General features: G+C 35.0%; 1 protein-coding gene across 9 annotated transcripts in view; it reads left to right on the top strand.

Moving 5' to 3' along the window:
- The window catches only part of ZNF148 (zinc finger protein 148), a 130,896-nt gene that overhangs the window by 90,136 nt on the left and 16,551 nt on the right, over positions 1 to 24,209 (top strand). The gene's annotated exons all lie outside the window — the stretch shown is intronic.

Raw genomic sequence — 24,209 nt, 5'->3', positions numbered from 1 at the left:
GAGTTACTGGACAGTTTGTTATATAGAGGCAAGCTTTTCTGCCCATAACTTTCCTTCAGCTTTCTTTGCCCCTAAAAAGAAGCATGAATATGGCTGGTCTGCTTAAATAAACCTTCAACTATGCAGCACAGCTGCATGCTTTGATACTCTTTTAGGGGGTGGGGCAGGTGGGGACAGAGTCTTTCCCTCTTGCTTGGACTAGAGTGCTGTGGCATCGGCCTAGCCCACAGCAACCTCAAACTCCTGGGCTCAAGTGATCCTCCTGCCTCAGCCTCCCTAGTAGCTGGGACTACAGGTACACACCACACCTGGCTAATTTTTTCTATTTTTAGTTGCCCAGCTAAGTTTTTCTCTTTTCAATAGAGACAGGGTCAAGCTCTTGCTGAGGTAGGTCTTGAACTCCTGACCTCAAGCCATCCTCCTGCCTCGGCCTCCCAGAGTGATAGGATTAGAGGTGGGAGCCACCGTGCCCAGCCTGATGTTCTACTTTTTAAAGATCATTTTGCACATGATTCATTTCAGTTTCTTAAGTAAGCATTTATTCATCTCTTTCAGAAGAGAAATACTAGGTACTGTTGGAGAAAGAAGAATTTTATGGATTTTGTGTTCAAATTTAAATACAAATTTAAGTTCAGCTAATAAGTAAAATGATAAAACCTGATCGGATAATAATGATAGTGGTTAAATATTTTTGTATGCTTTTAATGCCTATTAGATTTTGATGTTTTACTTATTCATTGAACAAAAATTTACTGAGCCTCTAGTATTTTTCAGGCCCCAGAAATGGAGATAACATAAGGCAGTTTCTTTGGAGTTTACATTCTTATGGGACAGACAGACATGTGAACAAGCACAGTGTAATTAAGTGTTGTAGAGTTTTATACAAAATGCTCAAAATACTGTTGTGCCCTGAGGAAGAGAAACCTGTGCTGTCCATTAAAAGTTACTTAAGGATGGTATCACGGAAAAATCACATAAGGCTAAATTAAGAATATGTGTGTGTGTGTGTGTGTGTGTGTGTGTGTGTGTGGATGGGTAGGTGTGTATATGAGAAAAAGATTTGCAAAGCAATACTTACCCTTATGCACTCTGATAATTTTATTCTAGTGATTTTTTTTTTAAATGCTGGTCACAATGCTGTAATCCCGCAGACTGGAAAACAACTGCATTAGACCATGGGGAAATCTTGGATTTAGGCTGGGTATATATAATGAGTAGTTAATGTTTATTGAAGATTTACTATGTACTGCATAACTGTGCTAAATATCTTGTTGAATATTTCATTTAGTCCTCACATTAATTTTGAATTACAGTAGCCATTATTATCCCCATTTTATAGATAAGGATGTAGTAGGAAGCACACAGAAGTTAAGAAACTTTTGTAAATTTACATAATCTAGTCAGTGATGGAGGCAAGATTCTAGCTAAAGTCTCTGTGACTCCAGAGTACACATGTGAGATCACTGACTGTGCAGAATGGGACTAGAAGCAGAAAAATATCTTTTTGGCCTTTTTGAGTTTTGCTCTGCCACTAAGCCAGTTACGGCTTAGCTATCCTATATGTTGGGGGTGGATGCAAAGGCTGGGGTTCTCATATAGAGAATAGTTTAGAAGAAGATGAGGAGTTGAGAGGAGCCAGGGCAAAGCAGTCACTGTTTTCTTAACAAAGAAAATTTTTCTTTTGAAGAGAGATTCAATTCTGCCCCGTTGTTCGCTCCCTAGGTGGAACTGATATAAGGGGATAGTTTTTCTTTCTTTACTTCATATTCTTCATTCTTTTTATAGACTCTTTCTAAAGATAGTAAAATTTAGATAATATCTTTTGTCTTGTAATCAAGTTACCTATATGTTGTATCTATTTGAGAAAATATATGTAGAATCACAAGTAGTTTTTCCATCATTTCTTGTTCTGTCTTTGCTGTTCTTTCTTTCATATTCTCAATGGCTTTTCTTTTTGGAGAAAGTTAGTGCCCTAAAGTTTCCCTATGTTAAGGCTTTCTCTCTTTGTAGGCTTTTAGTTTAGAATACATTCAGTTATGGCAGTAAGAGAGACTTTTCGTAAGTCTATCTGTTTTTAAATTGTCAAGCAGATAATGAGTCACCTAACTGACCCTTGAAGGTTGTGTGGTGAGGATCAGTTAGGTGGTCAGCTCTTAAAGGCTCTGTTTTCCTAACAGCCTGCCTTATCCTTTTAGGTCATTATACTGTCTTGTTCTAGTCCCTTATTCCCCAAGCCCATTCTCTGCTCCATTTGCAACATGGTTAAAAATCATTACCTGCTTGGCAGCTCTGATCAATGATAAAGAAATCTTCTGTGGCTTTTATAAACCAAAGACATAGTTGATTTGGTTTTCAAATGGAAAAATTTTTAACTTGCCCTAGACAAGCTATTATTAATTAGGTCCATTTCTTAAATGTGGGCTTGCCTATGAAATACCATTTTAGGGGAGAGTATTTTTTCATTCAGAGGCTGATCTCCGAAATTCTGTTGAAAGCTTTCTGCTTTTGGACTAAGGCACCGAAACCTGGCAAAATGTAAACATCCTCAGGACCACTATTTTGGGCAATTATGGGAGCTTTATATCTTCTTGTGAAAATTATACATCCTTAGGTGATGTTTTGGGATATGGGAGAGGAGGTGGGGACTTGAGGCTAGGGTTGGAGGTAATAATTCTAATTGATAATTTTGTTTAAGGCCAGAATTACTGCTCAGGTACATAACAAGGTTAAACATTCATTGTCACTGGCGGATTCCTTTGTGATCGGGTACTTTTGTCTAAGGTACCTTTCCTTTGCATTTTCAGAATGAATATATAAAGTAAGTGTTAGAATGACATACATTCAGTTATGTTCTTTTCTCCTCACCTTGTAATCATTTTACTCTTAAGAAACTGCGAGTCTTACTGCCATGGAGGTGGAAAGGGGATTGAAGAATAAAAAACTTAAGTACTATTTTTAATTTTATTTTTCTAAATTCCTATAAATAGTAAAGCACAGAATACCTGTCCTAATATTCTGTTATAACAAATTATGATTGCTTTTTATAGTTGTGGCAGTTTTCATAATTGGGTTGGGTTTTTGTTTTTTTTTTTTAGACAAGGTCTTGCTCTGTCACCCAGGCTGGTGTGTGGTAACATAATCATAGCTCACCGCAGCCTCAAACTCCTGGTCTCTAGCAATCCTCCTTCCTCAGCCTCCCAAGTAGCTGGGACTACAGGTGTGTGCCCCACACCTGGCTAAGTTTTTTTGTTCGTTCATTTACAATTTTTGTAGAGGTGGGGTCTCACTATGTTGTTCAGGCTGATATCAAACCCCTGGCCACAAGTGATCCTCTCACCTCAGCCTCCCAAAGCACCAGGATTACAGGCTGAGCCACCATGCCCAGCCTCATAATTTTTTATTTCAATTAGTAAAAATGTTATGAAACCATTTTTACATATGGGGAGCTTTTATAAATGATTTTCTTCCACAAATAAAGGAAATTTTAAAAATAAACCAAATCACCCAGAATTATACATGTTCACTAGGTTTCTTTTCCCATAAAGTTTGTCTAGGCTTTAGTTCTTAGATATATTCAGTTCTCTCTATATAAATATAGTAAAAAGTCTGGAAAACCTGTCTTCTAAGTTAGTATTCTTTATGTCTAAAAACATGTCAATCCTCTTTTCCTCTTGACTACGACTTTTATTCACAACCATGTTAAGTAGCTGAATAATAATGGCATTATTGGTTTTTTTTTTTTTTGATCAGTTGGGCTGGGCTAGTGGGGTGAGGTTAGAGAGAATTGATTCACCCTTTACTAACTCAGCTGAACACTTTATATTACCTTCAGTGTGATTCAATTATTGATAAAAATTAGTTTTCCTCTCATGTTTTTCAAAGTCCTAATTTATAGTTTATGAGCTATAATAGAGAATGCTACTGAACGGTGTTACAGAGTTTAACTCTTAGTTGTGAGGATGAAGGAACTGAATCCTATTTGTGCTACTGAGAATGTTACGTGTACTGTGAGCTCTTGGCTTTGTGATTGCTGAAGCCAGATACCGCTGGCATGGACAGAACTTGCCAAGGAAGATTTAGCAAGGAAGTATAGATTGCTGGGACTCACATTCTCTGGTTTAATAAAGCTTTCAGAAACCAGAAGTTTTTTCACCTGCAAAACTGTAAATAGTTCATGCTAAAAGATTTGGTTACACATAAAATATAAACAAGCTTAATACTATATAACAAACATTTCAGTAAAGACAAAATAAATCATATATATATATATATATATATATATATATAAAAAATTATATCATACTTCAAAGAAAATTTTTAGGGGGGATAGGGAAAGTCGTCCAGAAGGTTAACTCCATTTTAATTTTTTGTCTTAGAACTGAAACATGGCAAATCAGAGGCTTTATAATGAAAGTTGACTAGTTTTCAATTAAGTGTATATATTTTGTGTGTGTATCCTTCCCTTTCAAATCTATATAAAATGTTCTTTATTAGTTCTTCTTAGTGGTTATACAAAAACATTTGCTTGCCATTTGTTTTGACAGATCTCTAGTTTAACCAATTGGGACTCTGTTGAAGTGATCTTATTCTTACATATAATCATTGAATGAATGAACACATAAATCATGTGACTCAAAACTTGACAAAGAGTATAATCAAATTTCCAGTATAAGTGGTACAAGCAGGCTGTGCTTTCAGAGTTCATCTGAAATAGACCAGAGAGGATTCAGATTGGTGGCCTCCTGGAAGAGGTAGAACATAAGTGTCCCTAAGAGTGAGTTAGATTTGGACTTTGCAGTCCATGTGTTGCATGGGAGTCAAGTGTTGTCACAGAAACTGTAGGTGGTAGAGCAAAAGGCACTAAGGAAGCCAGGAACAGAAGAAAAACCTGCAGTGTACTGAAGTTGGGACTTTGGGGCAAGGACAGGTAAACAGATACACAGCTAATCAATGCAGAAACACACAGAGGGTAGCAAGTTAAAACTCAAGCAGAGAAGCAGACATCCAGACAATTGCAGATGCTGGACAACAGGGGAAGCAGTGTATCATATGTGCTGGCTTAAAAGAACCAGAAGGTGGTTTAACTACTTCAAGATAGTTTGAAAGCTAGAAATTCCTAAGAATTCATCATTACCATAAGCCTAATGATACTGTCAAGTAAATTTATTGAGTACCTGTTCCCTGCCAAGCGATGTATTAAACCTGATACATAAATTATCTCACTTTATCCTCACAGCAGTCCTGTGAGGAGGGTACTATTATTACTTGTTTTATAGATAAGGAAACTCAGGTTCAAAAGGATTAAGTAACATTCCCCAATGTGTACAACTGGTTAATGACAGTACAGCTTTTCAGAGTTCATGCCTTTAACCAATATGCTATTGAAAGTACCAAGGAAATTTTGAATTGACAACAACTTTTGGTTTTAACCAGAGAGGTTTTTATTTTGTTCAGGTAAGAGTGGAGCCAATCTTGGACTTGACCTGTAGCCAGTGAGCAATTCATATGCTTGACTGAAATGAAGTCTATGAGTTTAGGGGTAAGAGCAGATTTCAGCTAGTATGAAGTGAACAAAGAAAGATGCACAACATGTAAATGACCATTCTACGTAGAGTAGAAAGAATGAGTGGAGTGGGAGTAAGGAATTAAGTCTAGAAAGTTTCATTTTGGAATTGGATTGTCTAGCCTTGTTGCTAAGCTAATAAGGAGTTTCAAATTTGTTCTGTAAAGCATTATACGATACTAAAACATTTAACTGCCATGTTAGAAAAATGCTATTTTTTTGTGAGGAAAGATGGAAATTAGGGAAATATGTCACTTTTTTGTTAATAATAACTAGTTTGAAAGTTTTTAAAGAATATTTAATATTTTTACCTTAAGATATTTATTCAGATAATTGCAAATATAGTAATCAAGTTTACCTTTAGGTATTTAAAAATATTTTTAAAACAAATGAAACAACATTGTTAAGCTTCAAGGAATGTAATATTACTTCAGTTTTGGCCAGTTTAAGAAGTAGCAAAACTTGGAAACCAATTACAGTGAAACCAAAAAAGTGATATTTCCTGGACTTTAGAGCCTCTTCATTTTTGAGCAGTATAGAAAACATTAATTTTAAGCAAAAAAGTTGAACTCCTCCCATTTAATTTAACACATAGAACTTCTAATTTTTTTAAAGTTAGTTTTGATAGTAGTTTCTTATTTTTGATGTTTTGGTTTTTCTTTTTTTAATTGTTTCAATAACCTTAGTCCAAAACAAGGTAAGTTTCTCTACTCTTTTACTTGTTAGCTTGTCTCCCTTTAATATGGGTTCTCTTTTGGCCCCTGAAAAATTATTTTGCATTCTACATAAGATGAAGGATTAATTCAATGCTTTGTTTTACAAATCGTTTGACACCAATTCTTTTGGAAAAATACCCAGTTACTTCTTTGAACTCAAACACCCAAAGACTTTCAGGATTTTCCAATATTTGAAGCTGTCTTTTTGACAGCAGTTAGGCATGCTATTTCAGAATCCAGTTGAGTGGATCACCAACGTTCATGTCTTTAAATCATGAATTAAGTTTTTAGACATTTGGATTGGCTGACAACAAAATTTTTCTATTTGTTGATAAAGTTTATTTGAATTTTAATGACAGTGAGGCTTAAAAATTCACGTATTTTATTTGGGCCTTTGACAAAAGAATGGCTGACAAAATGTACTATTCGATTTGGACACAATCATGATGAAGAAATGGAATTTAGAATCTTTAGGGTAATCTAAATTTACTTATCAAGATTACTCTTATTTTTGTGGATACTTTTAAGATCTTTACATGCTATCTCTAAAGAGTTTATATATTTTTTTAAATGTTTAAATTTCATTTTCATTCAACCCCCATTTGAATTTTATGCAAGTGTCATGACATTCTTTTCTTCTTAGAAAGCAGCCACAATAATAATAATAACAGCTTCTACATATTTTGTAACTTGTTTCACTCTCCTGTAGATCTTTTGGGGAGAGTCTAACTTGGTGATGCTGTTAGGAAGCAAGCTAGGTCATAGGATTGACATTGTAATGTCATTGGAATTTAATAGGTGGTAATTTATCTAGTCACCTTCATCGCCCATGCTGCTTCCATTATTGGTCTTCAGTGTCAGTACTTCCTGTTTTTTATTTCCTGTAGTACTTTATGTCTTTTTTTCTTTTAAGTGATAAACTCTGTATCTCCTATCCATAGCTGTATAAAATAGCTGATAGATAGATTAATTAAAAGTTTATTGGCTTTTTTCCCCTCATATATTTTTATCCCTTGTAAAGTCTTTACAGGGCTTAACTGTCTTCACCCACATTTCACTTGTTTTGATTTTGATTTTTCTAAGGGTACTTAAAGGACTGCTGAGCAAAGTCCTTTCAGTGTGCATTTTTAATTATTCCAGAAAATATATTGAGTCAGCTTTTAATTACCTAGGGGTAAATTGACCAGGTCATAGATTAATTATTTTAAATTTAAAGAGACAAATGCATTTGTGAAGTAATAAAATGCCTGCAAACACAAAAGAACGACATGTTTGTTGCTAGAGTTCCCCTTTTTCCATATCCTTCCCAGCATCAATTATTGCCTGTATTTTTGATAAAAGCCATTTTAATGGAATGAGATGACATCTCATTGTAGTTTTGATTTGCAGCTCTCTGATGATTACTGATGTTGAGCATTTTTAAATATACCTGTTGGCCATTTGTATGTCCTCTTTTGAGAAATGTCTATTCAGATCTTTTGCCCTTTTTTAGATCTGATAATTTGGTTTTTGCTAGTGAGTTATTTGAGCTCCTTATATATCCTGGTTATTAATTCCTTGTTAGATAGGTAGTTTGCAAATATTTTCTCCCATTCTTTGGGTTGTCTCTACTTTGTCCATTGTTTCCTTTGCTGTGCGGAAGCTTTTGACTGTGATGTAATCCCATTTGTCTGTTTTTGCTTTGGTTTCCTGTGTTTTTGAGGTCTTACACAAAAAAAATCTTTGCCCAGATCAGTATCCTACAGCATTTCCTACTAGTTTTCTTCTAGTAGTTTCATAGTTTCAGATCATTCACTGTTGATGTATGTAAATCCTGCAGGTTTTTGGGTGTTGATTTTGTATCCTGAAACTTTACTGAATTCATTTATCAGTTCTAAGTCATAACTGGGTTTAGATTTTTCTAAGTATAAGATTATCTCATCTGTGAACAAGGCTAATTTGACTTCTTCCTTTCCAATTTGGATGCTTTTTCTTTCTTTCTCTTGCCTGGTTGCTTTGGCCCACATAGTATTCTGTATGGGCCTATTTTGCTTATATAATAGAGGAACTCTCTTTACCCTTAAAAATCAAACATAGGTGTTCTTGCCCACTGCATTTACCTTTTAGTTCTTTGTCATTGGATAGAGGGGAGTCTGATCAGCTATAACTCTAGAGTCTTGAGAAAGTCTAATTTATCCCTATAGAAAAATCTTGTTTTGCTGTTCCTGTTTTTCAGATATTTCATTTCATTTCATTTCATTTTTTAATTTAATTGTGAGACAGCATCTCACTATGTTGCCCTGGGTAGAGTGCAGTGGCATCATCGTAGTTTACTGCAACCTCAAACTTCTGTGCTAATAGGATCCTTCTGCCTTAGCCTCCCAAGTAGCTGGGACTACAGGCGTGTGCTACCATGCCCAGGTAATTTTTTTCTATTTTTGGTAGAGACGAGGGTCTCACTTTTGCTCAGGCTGGTCTCAAACTCCTGACCTCAAGTGATCCTCCTGCCTTGGCCTCCCAGTATGCTGGGATTACAGGTGTGAGCTACCACATCTGGCCAATTTATTTTTTAAAATGATAATTGTGGGAAATAGACAGTGGATTCATAGGAACTGAAACTGAAAGATATTATTTTAAAATGTTAGGATTCAGTGACAAATGCAAAGGTTTGCCTTATGTAGAAGCCGTGGACATAAATACTATGGACTGGCCAGGAGACATTATTAAGGAGGTGCTATTATTAAGGAGATGAGATGCCAAACAAAGGAGAAGAAAATTATTGTTACGTGGAGTGAAAGGTAGAAGCTAGCTACCAAAACAATATTTGATGCTATGCTTTAATGACCTAGACTTCTGCTAGCTTATTTAGTAGAATTTGCTTAGTGACCAATGAACATTAACTAGGCTCTTTCTGATACTGAAAAGAAAAAGATCACAGCAAAAAAAAAAAAAAAAAAAAAAGGCAACAGTAACAGACTATTTTAGCAGGATAATTAGCATTTTTTGGATTTTATGTAATATTTTGTATTTGAGAGCTTGTTTGGAGATTCTAGCAGGGAAGTGCAGCTACTCATATACCCTTGAATGAAGAACAGTCCTCCTCTATTGGGAAAGGTCATCGTCTTCTACTGCGTGTGCAGCTTTGGGAGGGACGCACATGCAGTGCTGAGGGAGGAAGGGGACACCTGCCTAGCCAGCCAGATCAGCCGGATCAACCCTGGCAATCAATCGGGTGACAGATGTGGCCAGATTGCCCTCACATCCCATATTTTGTATCTGAACGCTGTTAAGTTAGCATTGTTTTTTACATTTTACATTACAGTTCTTGGAATATTGTGCATAAATGTAAAGTTTACATTAAATCATTACTCTGCTGAATTGAGAGTTGAAGCTACTGCTTCTATAAAGGCCTAGATTTACTTGGTCAGCAGTGTTTGGGTTTTAGATCTAATTAATTAGCTATTAAAATTTTTTCCCCAGCTGGAAAGTAAATTCTAAAACTAATCTCAGTCTTTCTTCCCTTGCCTCATTGAAACAGTTGCTTTTATAATGAGATTTCTTAGGAATACCACTATCATACTCTGTATTTTATTAAATGTTGAGGGCCTAATCAAGACTTTAAGACTAAAAATTGAATGAAATGGATATGAAAGACATTTCAAAGGAAGAATAAATTCAGATGAAATTTAATAGCAGTTTAAACAGAAAGATTGGAGTGAAACTAGTAGAAGGCAATGATTTTCAAATTTTTTTGGGGAACCCCAGTTTTCAAACAAAATCCTACATGGAGCAACATCAGTAGTCAGTTAAAAAGCAAGGCAGATGATTTCAAGTGTGTTTCCTTGGCTCTTGATGAGTTGACAGATGGTATCAATTACTATAATCTGTTTTTACCCACTTCTGATACCAAATATGTGGGTTTTTCCCCTCATACCAGCAAACAATTCTTCGCCTCTGGTCACCAGCTGGATGTCCTACAATTTAATTAAACTCTCACACTAACTACCTGGAGTTAGCCTCAGATCCTGCAAAGTAAGGGATCAGTCCCACAACACTGGCCCCACTACAGATACTAATGGCAAGTCCAGGCCTTCCATACTTCTGTCTGACTGGCTATAAATTAGGTGTTCCCACAAGCCACTGCTTGGGTTTGATAATTTGCTGTAACAGCTCACAGAGCTCAGGAAAGGACTTTACTTATATTTACTGTTTTATTATAAAGGATACAGATAAACAGCTAGATGAAGGGGTGCATAGGGCAAAGTCTGGAAGGGTCCCAAGTGCAGGAGTTTCTGTCTTGTGGAATTAAGGTGTTCCATCCACCCTTCTCACACATGGATGTTCACCAGTCCAGAAGCTCTCCGAACCTCTCATCATTTAGAAGCTTTTATGGAGGTTTAATAACGTAGGCATGATGGGGTATTAACTCAGTCTTTAGCCCCTCTCCTTTCCCTGGAGATTGGGGGGAGTAGGGCTAAAATTTCTAGGCATCTAATCAAGGCCTTGTCTATCTGGTGACCAGCCCCCACCTGAAGCTGTCTAGGTTTCCAACAAGATTTGCCTTATTAGAACAAAAGAGACTCCTGTCACCCAGGAAGTTCCTAGGAATTCAGCAGTTCTGTGTTAGGAACAAAAGACTGCTATCACTCCTGTCACTGAGGAAATTACAAGGATTTTAGGAGCTCTCTGTCAGGAATTGGGGTCAAAGACCAAATATTAGAACAAAAGATACTTCTATCGCCCCTATCACTCAGGAAATTACAAAGGTTTAAGGAGCTCTTTGTCAGGACCTGGGGCCAAAGATCAAATACATATTTCTTGTTATGCTACACTAATATTACCCTATTGTTATTTATTCAAGAAGTCAATACTGAGTTTGAAGTTACTTAAGCATTAGCCTGTATGGAACAACTATAGGCAAGAATATTTTTTAAATGGAATTATATACTTAAAATGGATGAAATTACATGGTATGCCACTTAAATATCAGTGAAGTTTTGTTTTTTTTTTTTAAAAGAAAACTTTCAAAGAACTTGAAGAAACGTCATTTCAGTATAACCTGAAGTGGATCTGCTAAGTTGTATTACAACTGGTGGTGGGGAAAATATGTGTGGAACAGAATAGAAGTTTAGTTGGATGAATTTACAAAGCTTGAGAAAATGTAAAATATTTAAAGCTTGTGGCTTTTCATGGTATTATTCATGAGCAATACTTTGTGAAAACATTTGAATATGTTATCTGTCATTGAACCAATAGTGTCAACAGTGAACTTTATTCACTCTGCTGAACTTATCCTTTATCAGTTCTGTGAATTTCTGTCAGGCATAGAAGCTGAACATCCTGACTTATCCTACTATATAGCAGTTTCATATCTTAGAAGTGATAAAGTTTTATTGGGAGATTTTGACTGCAGAGCTAAGATTAAAGTTTTTTTGAATGAGTATAACCACTCTCAGTTGCTGAAGAATGGCTTTGAAATTAGCTTTTGCTGCAGACTTGAAAATGTTCTTAATAAAGTCAACCTAATATTATCAGGGAAAACAGTGCATATATGTGAAACTTCTGCGGTAAAGTTATTTTGACAGCAGCTAATGTTGAATCACAAACTGCTGCTTTATATACTTCTCATGTTTTAGGTTGGAACAGGAAGCAAATCTCCATTCCTATAGAGATATGCAGTGGATATATTTTCCAAGCTCAAATTACAATTTCATCAGTTTTGGGACCTTGATGCAAGTACAAGGGAAATTTCCATATTTCAGAATCCATTTAATTGTGCAACTCTACCTAATCTTCAATTGGAAGTGATTAATCTGCAATGTAATACATGCTAAAAGGCAAATACCAAGAATTTAATAGAATTCTATAAATGCCTTTCAAGTGGTGAATAATGCTTAATAAAGTTATATTTCATGGATTGATATCAGTACCTGTCTTAGTGACAAGACAGTTTCAAAGATGGAATACATACAATCTCGTTGCAGATCAGCATTAACAGATAAATATTTGCAATTGACTTTAATGATAGGTAACAGTACGTTGAAGCCCCACTTAGTGAAATATTAACTTCCCCAATGAAATAGAATTATAGTCTTTTCATTAGTGGACCTGTATGGCAAAAAGTTATACGTTATTATTATAGTTTGAATTTTGTCAATAAAAAATTTGTGGAAATTGTTTTCTCTCTTGTTGTATGAATATATGTACAATATGCTTTATTTTACCTATTGATCCACAAAGCCTAATAGATTTATTTTCTGGCCCTTTGTAGAAGAAGTTTGCCAACCCTGTCAAAGATTATGCTTTGAACGTCCCACCCTCTCACTTCTTAGACCTCTGCATTGTTGATGATTTTGTCATTCATTCTACTCCACTCATTGGTCATACCTTAGGCCAGTGGTTACCAAAGTTCAATCTCCTGTGATTTCAATTTCTTATTTTCCAAGGACTACTTCCTATCATTCCTGCTCACACCATCTAGTACTTAGGTTTCAACAATCGTTTGTCTCCACCAGGACCTATAGTCCAGTGATGCTACCTCCTTTTCACTGGCTCTCATTTTACCTATTTCTTCATTTTCCTTACCCAGTTTAAATTCTGTCATCATTTATCATAATAACTCCCTTGCTTACATTAATAACCCTTGTCCTCTCCCCCCCGCCCCGCCTTTCTCTCTCTCTCTCTCTCTCTCTCTCTCTCTTTTTTTTTTTTTTTTTTTTTTGGAGACAGGGTCTCACCCTGTTGCCCAAGCTAGAATGCAGTGGTACAATCATAACTGAATGCAGCCTGGAACTCCTGCCTTGCCCTCTCTTATACATAGTACTTATAGTTCAGCCAGTGGGCCAGTTCCATAAGCCATCTGTTACTGTAATTAAAATTTTATTGGAACAGAGCCATAGTAGTTCCTTTATGTATTGTCCGTGGCTGTTTTCTCCATGCACAGCAGAGTTGAGTAGTTGTAACAGAAATTGTATGGCCTTTGAAAGCTTAAAATATTTACTTTCTGGCCCATTTCAGTAAAAGCTTGTCAACCTTTCTCCCAAACAGATATTTTATACATTCTCTTCTGTAAACGTCCAACATTTCTCCCTCCTCTCTCACTTCCAGCCAATTGCCTACTTCCCATATCACTGAGAAAATGGAAGTAATGAGAAGAGAAATTCAATAAGTTTTTAGTACCACATCTGCTTACCAATAAGTTGGGAAGTTTTGATCTTTTGGAGGAAGATGGACTAACAGTGATTTATTTTACTTTGCAAAACAGCTGAGGATTTTTTCCCAGCATTTTGTATAGATAGTCATACAAAGATAGTTTAAATCTTTATTTTTTCGTCTTAAGGAAAGTGTTTTGGTGACTTCAGATTTCTTTTAACATATAATTTACATACAGTAAGCTTTATCATTTTTAGTTCGAGTTTTGATGAACATATGCATTTATGTAACTACCATCACAGCCATGATACAGAATAGTTCTGTCACTCCCCAAAATTCTCTCATACTTTTTGAACTCAGCCTCTCTACTACTCCCATCCTGTGACAAACACTGATGTTTTCTGCCTCTGTGGTTTTGCCTCTCTCAGAACATCATGTAAATTGATCATATAGCAGGTAGCCTTTTGAATCTGTTTTCTTCCACTTAGCATAGTGTGTTTGAAAGTCATCTGTGTTGTTGATGCATCAATAATTTATTCCTTTTTATTGCTCAGTAGTGTTTTGTTGGGAAAATACCTTAGAATGTAATTGCTGGATCATATCGTAAATGTATAGGCATACCTCATTTTATTGTACTTCGCAGATAATGCATTTTTTAAAAATTGAAGATTTGTGGCAATCCTCTGTTGAGCAGGCTGTTGACGCCATTTTTCCAAAAACATGGGATACAACCTTTCTTAAATGGGATTCCTCCCTTCTCTCAAGGATGATACGTAACTAGTTCTATTCTAGAGGCATAGGAGGGAAGTTAATTTACTACATACAATGGATGTCTTAGGGCAGTAGGGCTTAATTCTTTTATGGAATTCTGATTAAGGAAGACTTGAGCATGTTTATAATTGTAATCCCAGGTAAAGAGGAAAAAGAATGGGACGAACAACATTAGAAGAGATAATGGTTGTGAGTTTTACAGAACTGCTGAAGAATATCAAGCCACATTCAAGAAGGCCTGTTAATCCCAAGCAGGTTGAATTTTTTTTTTTTTAAATGAAAGAAAAAAGGAGACATCATTTCAAACATCTGAAAACTTAAAGACTAAGAAAATGTAAAGATATCCAAAAGAAAATAGACAAATTACCCTCAAAGAACCAGTAAGAACAGTGGCTGCAAAGCTGAAAGCTAACCTAGAATTCTGTACCTAGGGGAACTAACTATCCATCAAAAATGAGGGTAAAATGTCTTTAGATAAACAAAAATGGAGTATATTTGTTGCCAACAGTCCCCCACACACAAAAAATAAAGCGTTTCTTAGGTTGAAGAAAAATGATCCCGTATGAAAACATGGAAATACAGTAAGGAAGAGTGGCCGAGACATTAAATATGTGGCTAAATATAAACTAATATTCACATACCAAACAACAACAATGTAACTATGGGTCTTAAATTATATGTAGCATTAAAATGTGTAACAACCAATAGCAAAAGGAGTAAGGTGGGTAAATGGAATTAATGTTCTAAGATCCTAATATTATTATAGAAGTGGTAAAAGTAATAATTCATATTAGAGTAATAACACACTTCTATGTAATCACTAAAAGAATTGTAAAAAATTGAAACAAACAAAATTAAACAGGGCAGAAAAATGGAAAAATAAAAGATACTTGTTTGATAATAAATCAGAAAAGAATAAAAGCAACATAGAATAGATGGGACAGATAGGAAACAAACAGTAAGATACTAGATTTAATTGAAAATAGATTAGAAAGCACATTAAGTGTAAATCGCCTAAATACTCCAATATAAAGAATTTGACTAGATCAAAATGCTATGGCATGCTTCTTACAAGAGGTACACCTTATACATAAAGATCAGTAAGGTGGAACATAAAATGATGGAAAAAACTGTAAATACTAACAATAAAATGTAGGTGTAGCTAAGCTAATACCAGACAAAAGAGACTTTAAGGCTTAGAAATGAAGGAAAACATTTCATAATGGTGAAAGGTTGACTGCACAGGAAGATGTAAAAATATTTTTAAATGTGCTTCTGCTAATCAAAAATTGACAGAACAAAAAGAAGTAGACAAATTCATAGTGGTTGCTTATGATGCATCTTTATCAATAGCTGATAGTACAAAAGACAAAAATATCTGTGAGGTGGAAATCTAAATAAAACAGCCATGACCTGAGTAACATATATAGACCATACACTCAACAGTGACCAAATACACATTCTTTTCAAGTGTATACAGATCGTTTGTCAAAAGAGATCATATATTTGACCATACAGCAAACCTCAACACACTATCAAATATAAATTGACCATTATCAGGAATATAAATGCATACATCACTGCAGATCCTACACAGACATTAGAAAGAGAAGAAAATATTATAACTTTGTTTAAAAATTTGAAAAATGAGATAGTAGGATTTGCTAGTATAATACAATTTGTCAAAACTGAAATAAGAGGAAATAATCTTCTGAATAGTCCTGTATGTACTAAAGACATTGAATCTAAATTTAAAATTTTTTCACAAATCTCTAGGCTCAGGCGATTTCCTAAGTGAATTCTTCTAAACATTTAAGGAAGAAATAATGTTAGTCTTAACTCAAACTCTCCCAGAAAATAGAAAAAGAGGAAGCACTTTTCGGTTTGTTTTATGAAACCATCATAACTTGATACCAAACCCCAAGAAGGACATGTCAAGAAAAGAATATTGTAGACCTATTTCTGTCTTATCAACATAGGTGCAAGAATTTTATGCAAAATATTAGCTATCAGATCCAGCAATATGTGAAAAAGATAATTTATCATGACGACCTCAGCTTTCCAAGTATGCAAAATTGGTTTAATATTCACAACTCAGTAAATCTAATTCACCTCTAACTAATGAGGGAAATTTTAGTAGATAGAAAGCATTTGATGACATATAACATCTTTTTATGATTTAAAAAGTAAGATCTTCAGTAACGAGGAGTAATAGGGAGCTTTCTTTATCTTAGTATATATCAAACACCTTTAGCAACTATTGAAATACTTAATGGTGAAATATTGAAAGGTTTCTCCCTGAAATTGGGAATGAGACAGTGATGCCTGCTATCACCACTTCTGTTCAACATTGTATCGGAGGTGTCCTAGTCAATGCAGTAGGGCCAGAACAAACAAAGAAAAGGGAAGGAAGGAAGCTATCATTCACAAGTTATTTTGTATACATAGAAAATCCAAAATAGTATGGAGATAATTTACAGTGAATTTATCAAGGTCAGTATTCAAAAATTAATTGTATTTTTATGTATACCAACAAATAGAAAATGAAAGTTGTAATACCACTTATCACATAAAAGTATCAAATAACTAGGGGTAAATCTGACAGGACGTGTAAGACTTCTAAACTGACATTATTGAAAGATACTAAAGAGCACTTAAATAAATGGAGGGACATGTGTTCATTGATCAGAAGACTATTGTTAGTCTATCCTACCAACTGAACTATTGATAAAATGCAATTCCAATTAAAATACCAAGTACCAGAAGAGGGGTGTATGTGTGTGTTTCTGTGTGTGTCAGAGAGGGGAGAAGGTGGGAGGGGAGAACTTTGAGACTGATTTTTAAAACTTAATAATAACATGGGAAAATCAGGGAGCCAAGCTGAATATCAAGAAATATTATAAAGTTAAAATCATTTGAGGTAGTGTATAACTGGCACAGGGAGAGACAAAGAGATCATTTGGTTCAGAAACAGACCTACACATATATATTCATTTGATTTACAGTAAAGATGACACTGTAGTGTGGTAGTTAGTGAAACGATGATGTTTTAATGAATGTTACTGGGTCCATGGGAAAACACTAATTTTACTTTCTGTCTTACACCATACACAAATTAATTCTGGGTGCATTGTAGATGTAAATGTAAGGTGTAAAATAATGAAACCTCTATTACAAAATATTAGAGAATAGTTTCATAACTTTCGAATAAGAGAAAAAAAATCTTAAACAGGACAGTGCTAACCATAATGGAAAAAATTGATAAATTGGGTTACATTATGACCTTTTGTTCATTAAAGATAACATTAAAGAGGTGAAGAACCAAGCCTGACAAATATGTGCAGAATTTTTACAAATCTATTAAAGAAAATATAAGCTAATAGAAAAGAGGGCAGAATGCTTAAACAAATGCCACACAAACACGAAAGTATATCCAAATGGTCAGTAAACATATGAAAAGATACTCAGCGTCATTAGCCATCAGGAAAATTACTTAAAATTGTGACCTTATACCACTTGCACACACCCAAGAATGGCTAAAATGAAAAATACAGGCTGTACAAAATACTTGCAAGGATGTGGAACCATTGGAACTCCCATACTGCTGGCAGGTCTGTGAATCCACACATCCACTTTAGTAAACTGCCTACCAAGGCTGAACATACACACACTATATGATCTGTCATTTTCACTCCTAGCTATTTGCCCTATATGATTGCATATGTGTTTTCACCAAAAGACATGTGTAAGAATGTTAAAGCAGCATTGTTAGTAGTAACCAAAAACTGAGAACAGCCTAGCTTTCCATCAACAATTGAATGAATAAATTGTGGTATATTCATAGGATGGAATACTGGACCCACACGTGGGTAAATCTTAAATGTATAACATTGTGTAAAAAGAAGCCAGACACAAAAGAATATATACCATATAACTCCCTTCTTGTGAAGTTCGTAACAAGACAAAACTGATTATGTGTGAGAAATCAGGATAGTGATCCCGATGGAGAGGGGGTGGAGGTACTTCTGCAGTTTTCATAATGTTCTCTGTCTTGATTGGGATGCTAATTATACAGATGTGTTCACTTTGAGAAAATTCCCCAGACTACATTTGTGGTTTGTATACTTTTCTGTACATATATTACATTTTAATAAGTTTATTTAAAAAATACAGTGAGGGTACCATCTGTGTACTTTTTATATCCTTTAAATTTTCCATGATAAAAGTTAATTAAAAGGGAAAACTAAGCTGTGGTATTAAAAGTCTGGAAAGTTGATATCTTTGAGAGGTTAGTGATCAGGTGGGACTTTAAGAGGCACTTGGGAGGTGCTGGTAATATTTTGTTTCTTGATTATGGGTGCTAGTTACATGAGTCAGTGTACTTTGTGAAAATTCAGTGAGCTGTGATTAGGGTTTATTTTCTTTTATGGCTGTTACATTCTAGTAAAAAGTTAGCTTGGTTAAAATAAGAAAGTAAGGAAGAAAGAAATGCTGGGAATAGGTAGATGAAATAAAATTTGCCTAGTATTGATAATTACTGAACCTGGGTGATGGGTACAGGAGAGATCTTTATTTTTTTCTCTACTATTGTGTATGTTTGAAAAGATCCATAACAATAATTAAGATAAACCATAGAGACAGAAAACAGGTAATTCGTTGCCTGGAGAGCAGGGATGGGCGAAATGACAGAGAGGGGCAGGAAGGAAGGGGTTATAGAGAGTAACAGGAAAATTTGTGCTTTGTGCTTTCAAAGATGCATATACATTTGCAAAAACTAACCAGATAGTCAAATAGTGTAAAAAAAAAAAAAAAAGAAAGAGGGAGAGAAAACCTGGGTTCCACCCATTCCAACTGCCGCCATTTTCCTGGAAGAAGACCAGACGCTGGCAAACACGTAATACTTGCTAAGTGAACCAATTAAGGCCTGGGGTGCCACTTGATGTATTGCTAGTCTACACTTTTTTTTCTTGCTGCAGAAAATAGTGAACATTATCTAATTTCTTATAGGTGAGGTACAGATTATTTGAAAAAAGCATATACATATAATCTAAAGGTCCACACTTTGGGGCTGCCCTGAGATAAACTATGAAGTACATGAATATGGTGCTCAAGCAGTTTTTCTGGAGATGAAAGGTGGCCACCCAAGGTTCATTCCCTGGCCTGGTTTATCAGCACCATGACCTTGGGCAAATATTCTCCCCCTCCCCAGCTTTATTGAGGCATAATTGACAAATAGACATTATATATATTTAAGGTGTACGATGTGATGTTTTGATATACATTGTGATTACCACAATCAAACTAATTAACATATTCATCACCTCACATAGTTATCTTTTTTGTGTGTGTAAGAACTATTAAGATTCACTCTCAGCAAATTTCAAGTATACATTATTATTAACAATAATTATTATGCTGTACATTAGATTTCCAGAATTTATTCATTTTACAACTGAAAGTTTATATCTTTTGACCAGCATCCTCCTATTGCCCTCACCCAAGTTCCTGTTAACTACCATTCTATGAGTTCTGCTTCTTCAGATTCCAAATACAAGTGAGATCATGCAGCATTTGTTTCTGTGTCTGGATCATTTCACTTAACAATGTCCTCCAGGTTCCTCCATGTTGTTGCAAATGGCAGGATTTCTTTTTTTAAGACTGATTAACATTTCATTGTGTGTTAATATTGAAATATATGTTTCAGCATATGTTATAGATACACATGCTTTCTTTTCTTTATTCATTCATCTGTTGATGGACACTTAGGTTGTTTCCATATCTTGACTATTGTGAATAATGCCGCAGTAAACATGAGAGTGCACATATCTCTTTGAGATATTGATTTCAATTCCTTTAGGTGTATACCTAGAAGTGGGATTACTAAATCATGTGGTAGTTCTGTTTTTAGTTTTCTGAGGATGCTCTATACTGTTTTCCATAATGGCTGTACCAGTTTACATCTCACCAATAGTGTTCAGTGATTCTCTTTTCTCTATAACTTCACCAACACTGTTATCATTTGACTTTTCCGTAATAGCCATTCTGACAGGTAGGAGGCGATATCTTATGGTTTTGATTTGCATTTCTCTGATGATTACTGATGTTGAGTACGTTTTCATGTGACTATTGGCCATTTGCATGTCTTCTTCAGAAAAATGTATATTCGAGTTCTTTGCCCATTTGTTTCTTTTTCTTTTCTTCTTCTTCCTTTTTTCTTTCTTTTTGGTAAGGGGAGGGGGGGGTCTCACTATTGCCCAGGCTGGTGTTGAACTCCTGGGCTCAAGTGATTCTCCCGCTTCGGCCTCCCAAAGTGCTAGGATTACAGACGTGAGCCAGCGTACCTGTCCATTTTCCCATTTTTTAATTGGGCTATTTGTGGGGTTTTTGCTATTGAGTTGTATGAGTTGCTTATATATTTTGGATAGTAGCCTGTTTGGATATATGTTTTGCAAACATTTTTTCCCGTTCCCTATTCATTTTGTTGATTCTTTCCTTTGCTGTACAGAAATTTTTTAGTTTGATGTAGTCCCACTTTTTATTTTTGCTTCTGTTGCTTATGCTTTTGATGTCATATCCACTAAATTATTGCCAAGACACATGTCAAGGAGCTTTCCTCCTGCATTTTCTTCAAGGATGTTGTTGGTTTGGGGTCTATGTTTAAGTTTTTAATCCATTTGAGTTGATTTTTTTATATGGTGTACAAGTATAGAGTTGATTTAAATATAAGGGTGCCCAGCAAGTGCTTGCCACATGAAGGTGCTCAGTAAAAGTTTAAGCTCATGGGCATAAATAAGACAGGTATTCCAGATTGGAATGCACATTTCACCTATGTTTTTAAGATGGTAACTTTAAAAATAGAGCACTTGTACCAGACCACTTTATGTTCCTAGAACCTGTAGTACTTATTTATTAACTCTTTAGATATTTAATTGACAACCAAATCCAGAAAAGATAGCTGCTGAAATTGTAACTAATTCTGAGTCGGACTTTCTGGATTCTTTGCATAAAAGTAGTGTTAATAATGCTCTGTGCTCAAATTAGAGCACATAAACCATATTTCTCAAATGCAGTGTACATGAAATTAAAGTATAAGTAGCAGTTAATATAAAAAAAAAGCAAGTCAGGATATTGTGGCAGAATAATAGAGACATGTGGTAAGGCTGGGCAAAAAGCCAGAGGACTCTGCATAGGAAAAGGATTTTAGTGATGAAAGTATGCTTTTGAGAGATTGGTCCTTCATCTTTTCATACCCTGGTTAATTTTTTCTTGGAAGAAGGCTGATGTGCATTTGTAGTCTTTTATGAAGAGGAAGAAAATAAGCTGATGACAAGAGTTTCTTTTTAAGGCATTCGATATTGAGTCATCTGATTTGGTAACCCTATTATGTGCTTAATGTAGTCATCACTGTTGTGCTACTACTACTTCTAGGGCACTTGTTTTGAAGAGGTAGCTGGAAATTAGGGGATTTGTATCAAGTACAGAAATAGATATAACTAATTTAAAATATTAACAGGATAGTATTTACTAAACAGTATTGTTTAGAATTTGTCTTATGTCTGGGAATTCTAATTCATACTTCTTTTTGATAAGGACACACTGATGCCCACATACCCAACCATTTTACTAATTTTACATATGTCACATTTAGATGGTATTTACCATAAATTAATATTGCTTTAATTTGGATCTTGTACTGCCTAGGTACCATCATCAGGGCATTAATTATTTCGTGTTAATTTGCTTAGATACTAGTACCAGTTGTGTACCTACTATATAACTTGGCTGACAGAAAAATGAGATGTGGAAATGGCCATATTTATGTGATGTTCAGCTTATTTCAGAATTAGGACATTGGTTGTTTTATATTTTTCATGTATGTTTCCTAGACCAACTCTCAAATCTTTAAAATTGTAAATAGGGCTCACTTGGGATGTTGCTCTTACTAGAGGACATTGATCATTCTTCATTGTTGTCTGTTTCACAAATTAGAAGTCTCAAACCTAATCTGTAGAAGCCAAGAAACAGTTTCCGTCCTCTCATTTGCTGTTTCATCCTAAGGAACTCTAGAACTAGACCATTTTAAATATTATGGTGTTTATGAATGTATAATTTCATAGGTTTGCAAAAGAAAAAAAAAAAAAGAAACCCAGGAAAAATGGGAGAACTCTTTCTTTACTTTCTTTCAGGGTGGGGGTGGTGACCCTAACCTGTTATTATTTACAATGTGCAAGCATTGCCAGTGTTTCTAAAAGTTGAAATGTAGGAGTTGAAGTTTCTCACTGTCTTCCATTCTAGAGAAAGAAAACTATTCTATACTAGAAAGGTGGGTTTTTAAAATTTTGCTATCCAGAAAAATTACTTCTTTCATAGTTACCTTAAGGTCTTTGGGTTTTTTGCCAATTTGATTTAACTGACATTGACATGACTTCATGTTACTGTGGCAGCTTCTTAGTTTTGTGTAATAACCTAATTTCTACTTCATTGGTGGTAATTTAGTCTCAGATGATTTCCTGTAGAATGTAATTTTTTGCATAGTATATGAGTTGTTCTTGCCCTGATAAACGATCTTTCTAACCTCCTGGAAGGATAGTATGCCAAAGATATTCTCTAAAGTTCCAAGCAGAATTATTGGGTATGTAGTTATTAGTCCATTTATTTCAATAATTCTCCTTGTTTTACCTTTTCCCGAGTTTATTCAACTTAAGGATATTTTCATTTGGGACGTATAGCTCAGTCACTGGGTTATAATTATAATCAATATGAAAATAATCATTTGCTATCAACCTCTTCATTTTTGTTATTAATAACTAACATTTTGAGTTATTATACTGTGCAAGGCCTCATTCTTAAATTACCGTTTTATGAGTTACCTCATGTAACATTTGTTTCTGAGGTATATTCTATTAATATTTCCATTTTGCAGATGAGAATATCAAGTCTTAGGAGTTTAAAAAATATATTCATTTTCTCACAGTTAAGAAATCCTGAGACCAGCATCGAAACCCAGCTACTATGGCTATAGAACCTTCACTCTTAAGTACTATTTTATATTGCATTGCATAATAGCATATGATCTTTTTTGATTAGTGTAATATTTATTATTCTTACAAAGTTTGTTGTCTACCCTTTTTTATGACTTATTAAATAAGGCATTCCCTTCTGTTGTCAAGTATGTAAGACCATGTGAACTTTGTTATAGCTATCATCATAAATATTTTTGACCTAGATTTTATGAAGACCCTTCATTATTAAAATAATTTCCACTTGCATTCTGATTAATAACAACAGTAGATATCATTTGAGTATTAAAATGCTTTACATTCACTGTTATAACAAAGAGTTGATTTAGGTAAGTTTTGTGGAGAAATTTTTGGACAAAACGATCATAGAGGTGAGAAAAAGCATGACAGTTTTAGGAATTGAAAGAAAGCCACTTTGATGAGAGCTCAGAAAGCAAAGGGGGAATTGTAAAGAAAGGTCAGACACAAGAGAAAGGCAGGGACCGGATGATAGAGGACCCACTTTTAATTTTTATCCTGAGTACAGAAGGCCATCAGTAGGCTTTAAACGTGATCAGAATTACTTACATTAACAGAATCTGGCTGTAGTGTTAATTAGAGAAGAGTGGATCTTAGAGGATGTTATATAATGATCCAGGCCAGGCAATGATAGTGTCTTGAACTCTGGGTGATGACAGTGGGAAATGGAGAGAAGTGGACAAATTTGACAGGTTTATTAGGGAGAGTCATTAGTGCTTGTTAATTGGTTGACTATGGGAAGAGGATAAAGAAGAGAAAAATTGAATAGACCTCTGGCTTACATAGCTAGGTGGCAAAGGGAGTGCCATTCATGGCCTAAGCTTTGAGTTGAAGGCCCTAAGTTTAGTGTGGGATGTATGTGTTTGAGATCCATGTGTCATAGAAGTAGATGTAATTGAATAGGCAGTTTGGTGTCGGTGTGGAGCTCTGATTTGAGAGTAATTAAAGCTAGGGATAGATGAGCTTCCCTTTATGCCAAAGAAGAAAATA

Source organism: Eulemur rufifrons, chromosome 7 (assembly GCF_041146395.1).
Source record: "Eulemur rufifrons isolate Redbay chromosome 7, OSU_ERuf_1, whole genome shotgun sequence".
NCBI classification, from domain to species: domain Eukaryota; kingdom Metazoa; phylum Chordata; class Mammalia; order Primates; family Lemuridae; genus Eulemur; species Eulemur rufifrons.
The sequence above is the reverse complement of the archived record's forward strand: the minus strand, read 5'-3'. Positions and strand labels throughout refer to the sequence as shown.